Here is an 8,805-nt window from a genome sequence, read left to right as displayed (position 1 = left end):
TTATTTACCAATAATACTGGACTAGTATACGGTGACCTAGTTTATGTGACTATCCCATTACCTTTACATTCTTTCACAATATCACTGATTGCCGTTCTCTCAGACCAACTTGCTCTATACGGTGGTAGACAAATAGGCTTGCTTCCTTATACTTCCTGTCCATGTTAGTCAACGCTGTACATCCAAGTTCCCAATAGAAAATGTAAAAACTTCTCTATACACATTCACCAATGTTCAAACTTAACGCTTTCTTTCTTTCCCAGTTGAATCGTTGAACTTTATCTCATCTAGACGAATTTTTCGTCTTTTACGTCCTCGTCTTTCACACGTAGTAGAACCTGCATTGGCGAACTTCTTATTGCGAAACTGTGACTCATCATGCAGTTCAACCTTCAACACCACACTTGACAGTTGCGCAGGACACTTCAATGTCCCTTGATCCTATAACGACCTCACTTACGCAACAGTTTGTCGAAAGTCTTACTACTTGATCCACTGGAACTTTTAAATTCTCACGTAGCTCATCACACGCAAAAGAGTTTCTGATTTCAGAGTTTCCTATAGTTACGTCCGATTCTTTTGGTTCCCTCAAGCTCAGTTCATCAACAACGCTTGATGCACGACCGATACACTGTCCTTCATGAAACTTCCCACCATGTTCCCCTCTTTCAAAATCGGAACATTCGTTTTCCCCTTCATGACTTCCAGCAAGACATCTGTATTTCCCTCTCTTCCTTTCATCAATACTAGTCCATCCTCGATGTCATCTTGGTATCAATGACATCCATTGTCCACTTCTTCTGGATTCATGGTCATCAGCTCTATCCTTTCATTCTCAGCTCCGATATTTTCTCGAACACGTGACAACTCACTTGCGTGCCACACGTGAAATCTCCCTTCACTCCCGTCAAACTCGATTTCCGGAGGCATCAGATAGATCCGTCCAACTATCAAGGCATACGATTGTACATTATCATCGACGACCAACACATCCACAACTGACTTTGCACCATCCACTTCCAAATCCACGTTAAGTTTCCCAAGTACAACTGCTGATGGCTTCACCAAATCTCCATAACCGAACTCAGTGCAATCTGCCTACCGGGTTGTGTGATAAATAAATAAATAAAATTCTTTCGATTTTGGCAGATACTTGAGCTCCAGCTCCTATACTACAGATTTCTTCAACAACGTCACACTACTTACAGTGTCGATTGTCGATCAACATTAAATGAGACGTCCGTCATTGATCCTGACATTTTTGATACGGTTCCCTTCATAATAATCAGCATAACCAGTTGCTGGCAAATTCACTTTGTTTGTTCAATCTGATCGCAATGTTTCTGAATATGTCCGGAGAATTTTTCATGCGTGAAAGTATTGGAAGTATTTCTGTACAACCAACGGTTCACCAGTAATTTACGGTTCTTGCTATTTTAGCTATGCACCCTGTATACCTAAATTATACAAAGTGATTAATTGCCCAAGAGTGTTGGCATAATTTATACATTGAGAACATTAACATTATTTTATTTTACTATGACCGGGATTACACTATAAAAGTTTGATAAAACCCCTTTTATAAAACTTGAAAAATCCAGCCAATAAAGCTCATAGGTTACATTCGAGCAAATGCAATGCATAATCTTACTGGTTGAATTTTTCAAAATTTATAAAAGAACTTTTAGAAAACTTTTATAGTGTAATACCGGCCTAAGATTCGAAATATGTTTTATAGAAAACTTTAAAAAAAGAAACGAGCAATAAAGTTTATTATGTTTCTCTTCTCTCTAATTGCTATTATTACTATTTTACCACCAAAACATAAAACAATGCTAGAAACATTACTAGAAGCGACAATCGCTTTTGTTGTCCAGTATGGAATACCTACATCAAATATCTGAAACAACGTTTAGGAACGAAAAGAAAAAAATAAATTGCATGAACCAAACACATTATTGTAGATTATATTTCATTAATGCAAAATTTGCCTGATGCTGAACAAGAGTAAACATGAAATGTAATTCATTGTATATAAACATAAAAAAAGGTATATTTTGTATATACAGAGCCACCCTTAGGGGTGTGCAATAGGTGCGATTGTGCCGGGCCCCGCATTTTCGGGGACCCCCACAATCACGGTAGTAATAATTTCTTTCATAAATTCTGAATTCCCACCATTTCTGGAATTCTGAACTTTTTCATCATATTTGGAATTCTGAACTTTTTCATCATATTTGGAATTCTGAACTTTTTCATCATATTTGGAATTCTGAACTTTTTCATCATATTTGGAATTCTGAACTTTTTCATCATATTTGGAATTCTGAACTTTTTCATCATATTTGGAATTCTGAATTTTCATCAGTTCTGGAATTCTGAATTATTTAAATTGTACAAATCATTCTTAAAATTTTCATCAATTCTGAAATTATTTATTTCATTTATTCTACATTTTCATGGACGCTGGAATTATTTTTTCAATGTATTTTCAGGATTTCTCCATGGATTAGAATTATTATTTTTATTTATTCTTTCATTTTCTGAATTTCCGATTCTCCTCCCCACAGAACATATAAAATCGGCACTATAAGGGGCACCGAAATTAATAAGATGCTTCTGGCCCCGCTATTAATTTCGCACTGGGCACCGCGTCTGGTAAGGGCGACCCTGTGTAAATAGATAGTATTTTCTGATCGAAATCAATGTATCTAAATTATGCAAAGAAATGGATTTTCAAAAATGCAACTAAATACAGAAATTGGGGATATTCACATTATTTTCTCTTTTATTAAGATTGCAAATATATTTCATAGAAAGCGTACGAAAAGATCCAAGCAAGAAAGTTTATATTTTTAGATTTCACGCATGTGAAAGTTGTTTCTATGTCTTCCTTGAGACCAACAAAAAGACCAACGTTTCTAAGTGCAATTATTACAGCAATATTAGCTGAGATATTTGATCTGTAAGATCGGAAAAAAAAATTGGAGGGAGAAAAACTAGATAAAGGGGGGTAAAACGCGTTTTGACCGAATTTATGCTGTTTTTTTCCCCAAATATTCAACGTTTTTTTAATCTACAATAATGTATTTGGCTGATGTGATTTGTTACGGTTTTATACCAAACCTAGGTTTAAAGATTTGCTGTAGGTAATATGTACTTGGCACATAAAGTAATTGTCGTGGTATTAACCCTTTTAGTAATATTTCTAGCATTATTTTATGTTTTGGTAGTAATAAAAAAAGGTAGAGCAATAGTAGTTAGAGAATAAGAAAAAGCTTTCATTGATCAATGATTGCGCATACGTGCGTAGTAAGAACGTTCACTTAAGCTGCTCACGTTTCGTCTCGACTATTAATGGCAGAATCAATGGCGATGAAGACTCGTTAACAGTAACACCTACAACTATTACATAGCATTTCCAAGTTCGTAGCATCAGATATCTGCTTCCGTTAGCGCTGGCTTTGTTACACACTTTTCTTATCACAAAGATACATCATTACACGTACTTTTTTGATAATTTTAAGGATTTAAGGGTCCTCCTAAATTTTCACACGGTACAAAAATTTCTTATGTAGAGAAATTATTAAAAATATTATTTTCCATTGATTTATTTCACATTTTTACCACATATATTTGATTCCGTATTGCTATGTCAGTACAAAATTTTGCATATCTCTAATACATAATTTTTTAAAAATTTGTAAAAAAATTCTTCATTAAAACAGTTGCACACATGATAAACTAGCATGAAATCAATGTAATACAAATATACAAATACAAATATACAAATACAAATATGCAAATACAAATATGCAAATACAAATATACAAATACAAATATACAAATACAAATACAACACCACAACAGGCAAAATGCCCAACGAGGTGGCTGAGAAAAAGATGCCCATAACAAATATGAATGTCATATATTTCAAAAATACAGCAACCCAATTAAAAATGTAATTAACAAAAATTGTAAACAATATATACACATGATAAAATATTATACAATGCCCATAAAGAATACTTATGGTTGTCTTATTCTAAGTATGGATAGCTTCTCGATTTACCCCAACATGTTTATTGTATTTCTTTTTAAACGTGTCAATTGTGTTACAATTTACTACCTCCGGGGGTAAGCTATTCCATTTATTAACAACCTTATTAGAGAAAAATACCCTGCGACACCATAACCTTGCATTGTCTCTCACCAATCGATACTGGTGTCCCCTTGTAAAAGCAGTCGATTGGCGGTGTACTAAAAGTTCATGGTCCATCCTATCCGTCCCATTGAAAATTTTGAACACTTCAATCATATCTCCTCGATACCTGCGTTCATCCAATGTAAACATATTCAAAAAATGAAGTCTCTCTTCATAACTCAAGCCCCGTGTGCCAATAAGGACACGCGTAGCTCTTCTCTGCACCCCTTCAACCAAGTCTATGTCCCTCTGTAGGTATGGTCTCCAAAACCTTACAGCATACTCCAGTCCAGGACGAACTAAGCCTCGAAAAAGCGGAAGAATGAATTTAGGAGAACGCGAAGAGACCTTTTTGAAAATAAGACCAAGCATTCTATTCGCTTTTTTGACCACCGCTGAAACAATGTCAGAAAGTAATTGAATAAAAAATGATTCAAAATAAAGAAAACTGTTCAGTTAACAAAATGATGAAAAAATAAAGAAAAAAACCGATAAGAAAAGAAATATCTCAGCGAATAGTGCACAAGTTGGAGGACGGGGGGGGGGGGTGTTACTGTATAAAAACATAAATTTGTAACTTTTTTTATCAATATTCTTTCTTCCCGTTTGAACGGCATTTAAGATGATGGGTGATTGAATCCTTTTTTTTTTCTAATTGAAAGTTGCCTCTAAAGCCAACGGTTTAGGAAATACCCATTGGACAACGATAACAGTGGACGCCCTGTATAATTAATATCGTTGTGATGGTTTGAAAATATCGTCAAAAAATATCGCTATATAACAGACGTCTTCAAACTTTTTCCATTCGCGAACGTTGCCTGTACCCATCATCAAAAGAAGAGCACCCTTACGGCAAGTTTAACACACGAACGCATGAAATGACGATGATTTCAATCCTTGAATGTAATTCATCGAAGGTGTTTCATTCAGAACGTTAATCAAGAGTGCTTGTGAGCACGAAATCGTACACGAGCACACATCGAGCTCTCTGGGTACTTCAGAGATCTCCGTGGGCTCGGGACCAACGGGTTGAAAATGCCTGTGAGAATGCTTTATTGAAGTAAAGGACGTCGTTGTATCGGAGAGGAGGGGGGTAAAAATTAGACTACAGGCAATTGCATGTAAAATTTGGAAAAAAAAACACTGTAGAGGGATTTATCGTTATATCAAATACCGTTGTAGCGAGGTTTCACTGTATTTATTAAATTTACACACAAATGACGCTTAGGTTTTATTCATATCGCCGGTAAATTTATCAAAACATTGATGCGTGTTAAATTCATTCAGTTACCGAGATGATTGGCGATTATGCATGATTGACCGATTTATCACATTTACATCACAAAAAATGATGTTAGCGCCGTGCTATGTATTAATTTTCTGTATTCTCTCTATTACAGCATTTCTCAATCCAAGGAACAATAAAATGTCTGAAACAATTCGACGGACCACTTGCGTCCCGTATTACAGGACATTTCTGTATTTTTAGTTGTGCCGAAATGTCCCGTATTTTCAACGATGCTTACTTAAATTTGTAACGTTTACTAAAATCGTGAATAAACGGCGATTTAATAACTTATTATGATAATTATAGCTGTAAATACAAATATTCATCATATTTGTCAGGTTCAATGTTTTTCCCAATTTTTCAGCGCTTTTAACGACAATAAGAGATTTCGTCGACTTATTGCAACGATTTTGATGGCAATTGGTGACGTCCAGTATTTTACCGTATTTAAGAGATATCAGTTCCCCTCATTTTTCTAAATGAAATATGACCATCTAATAATCATTTGAATGTATTTTTCGTGAAATAAATTTTTGTTTATTGCGATTTGCAGCAGTCCTTTATTTCCCTACCCTTCACCCATTTTTGCAGTAATTACACAGCATGTCGTAAATTTTATCTTTTGACTATAATTAGTACTGTCTCGTATTTAGGATCACAATTTTCAAAATTTTCCTTGACGATATAAGGTGAACCTGAAAATGAAGTTACATTTTTTTATTTGAACTCATATGGATATTATCAATATCAAGTACAACAAGTTAATAATTCAGTTAGAATCAAATTATAAAGTTTGTCCGCGGACCACCTATACCATCGTCGTGGACCTGAGTTGGTCCACAGACTATTAGGTTGAGAAACACTCTACTCTGTTTTTTTTTTTAAATTTAATTTTATTATTATCATTCATATGTATCATGTACATCTCGAAGAACAAATAAAATCACCAAGTGTTCATACAATCCATACTGATGATCATAGATGAAAAGGATACAATTCATTTCATGCACATAATTCACACAAATATAATACAATTCATCACGTATAAATGAAACGGTTGTTATATTGTTAGAATTTATTAGAAGATATATGAAGATGACAATTTTTTCTATTTGGAAAGAAACAAATAAATAAATAAAAACAAATGGAAAAATTTGGCGTAGAATATTAATACTTTTAATATGGGCAAACAGGAGTGTTAGTTTTAATAAATATTATATCAGTAAAAATAATATTATAAAAAATAAATTTGTATTATATTAATATAATATCATCTTTGATATTATTTACATCATTGATATTATTTCAGAATTAGAGCGAAAAATATATGCCAAATAAACAACAAGACGTCAGATACGATATTTTAAAAATATTGTTCAATATTAGTAATGGAAAGTACGAATTTTTTCAACAATGAAGGAGTATTCAATTTTTTCATTTTGGATTTCAATAGGTAAGCTATTATATTGCTTTGGGGTGTTTAAATAAAATATTTTTATTCGGTTTAGTAATAACTGGAATTTGATTTCATCCTATGGGATTAACGGCATTGCGTTTATTGCACTGAAATCGGTTTTTGTGAACTTCAATGCAGATTTTATAAAAATAAAAATGTCTGATGCATATAAGATGTTATGATATTATAATAGTTATTCATCATTAATGGCATTTCGAAAGAGAAAAACAAATTGGATGTTTCCGATTCCATTGAAAAAGAAAAAAAAAAACGGGAAGGTTTGAAAAATCCACTCTAAATAACTCTAAACCGGGTAAATGTTAGCCTCATAAAAATAAAGTAAGAAGTTTATTGTAGATCTCATAGATATATATTATACCTTTCTTTCTTCGGTCAAACCGAGATTAGAAGAAATCCGTAGTATTTCTCAAGTGATATTTTTTTCCTCGGGGACAACCGTGGATCAGTTCTAATCTCGCTTCAACTAAACTACAATCAAAGCACTTAAGAAAAGGTAAGGGACATTGGCCAGAGAATAAGAAAGAGGGAAACAGAAAAAAAAAATCCCCCAAAAAATGTTGAAAAGTAAGAGAAACGTGTAGGTTCCAGAAAAGTCAGAAAGAAAAGGCAAGAAAAGAACTCAAGAGGAAGAGGAATCGAATCCAAACTCCTTGTTCCTCAGCTGCCTTATAGTGATTGGACGGTTGAAGTTTCAGTACTTCTCCGATAAGGTTATCCGAAGGATTTCTAAAGATTTCAAGATGGGACCAAGAAAAAAAAAATAGAAAAGAACTCATTCTCTCTCTACTCCTTCAATATCGTACGTATCAAACGAGAAACATCATTGTATCAGGGAGAATTTTTCACATATTTCTAGAATGTTACAGTGATTCAATTTACCGAGAAAAAATTTGTTGCGTCCTCAAGACTTTAATGCACTGTCGATTTTTTTCCCTTCTGGTGGAATATGTCCTAAGTAGAGCTTTTTATACTTGTGAGTATAGAAGAGTATGAAGTATGTAGAGTAGGGGTCTTCAATTTTTCAGACAATTACAGGCCAAATTCTAACATTCCATGATGCCCGCGGGCTACTACACTGAGGTGTACATTCAGAATGGTATTGTGGAATCCAGATCCAGTTGTACAATAGTGTCTTGCCCAACGGATTGCCCAACAACTAAGTGAAAACAAGGGCCCGAACAATTGAAAATTTTCATTTATTCAGACTTATTACCTATTTATTCTTCTACCTATTCTGAAATTGTTTGTCACTACATCTAAAGTTATATTTCTCATCAATTCTGAAGTAATTTGTTTGACTAATTCTGAAATTTCTTTCAAAATTTCAAATTTGAAAATATTTCTATCACTAAAAAATTCTGAAATTTCTTTCAAAATTTAAAATTTAAAAATATTTCTATCGCTAAAAAATTCTGAAATTATTTTCCACTGATTCTGAAATTATTTGTCACTAAAATTCTGAAATTATTTGTCACTAATTCTGAAATTATTTGTCACTAATTCTGAAATTATTTGTCACTAATTCTGAAATTATTTGTCACTAATTCTGAAATTATTTGTCACTAATTCTGAAATTATTTGTCACTAATTCTGAAATTATTTGTCACTAATTAGTTTACTAATTGACGTTTTTATAAATTAAGGACGGGATGGAAACTTTCATTTTATATGTTTCGCCATTTCATGAATATTTTACATTATAGCTGATATTTTTTGGCATGTATATATTTTTTTAATTTTAGAATCACCGTAGGATTTTCATTCCAACGCGAGCCAAATGTGGCCCTCAGTGTCATCTGATGTGGCCCGCTTAGTACCATAAAGGTGGTACCATAA

Source organism: Pholcus phalangioides, unplaced genomic scaffold (genome assembly GCF_987345545.1).
Source record: "Pholcus phalangioides strain wild (caught in Gottingen) unplaced genomic scaffold, Ppha-v1.0 ptg000039l_1, whole genome shotgun sequence".
Lineage (NCBI taxonomy): Eukaryota > Metazoa > Arthropoda > Arachnida > Araneae > Pholcidae > Pholcus > Pholcus phalangioides.
This window is presented reverse-complemented; position numbering follows the sequence as displayed.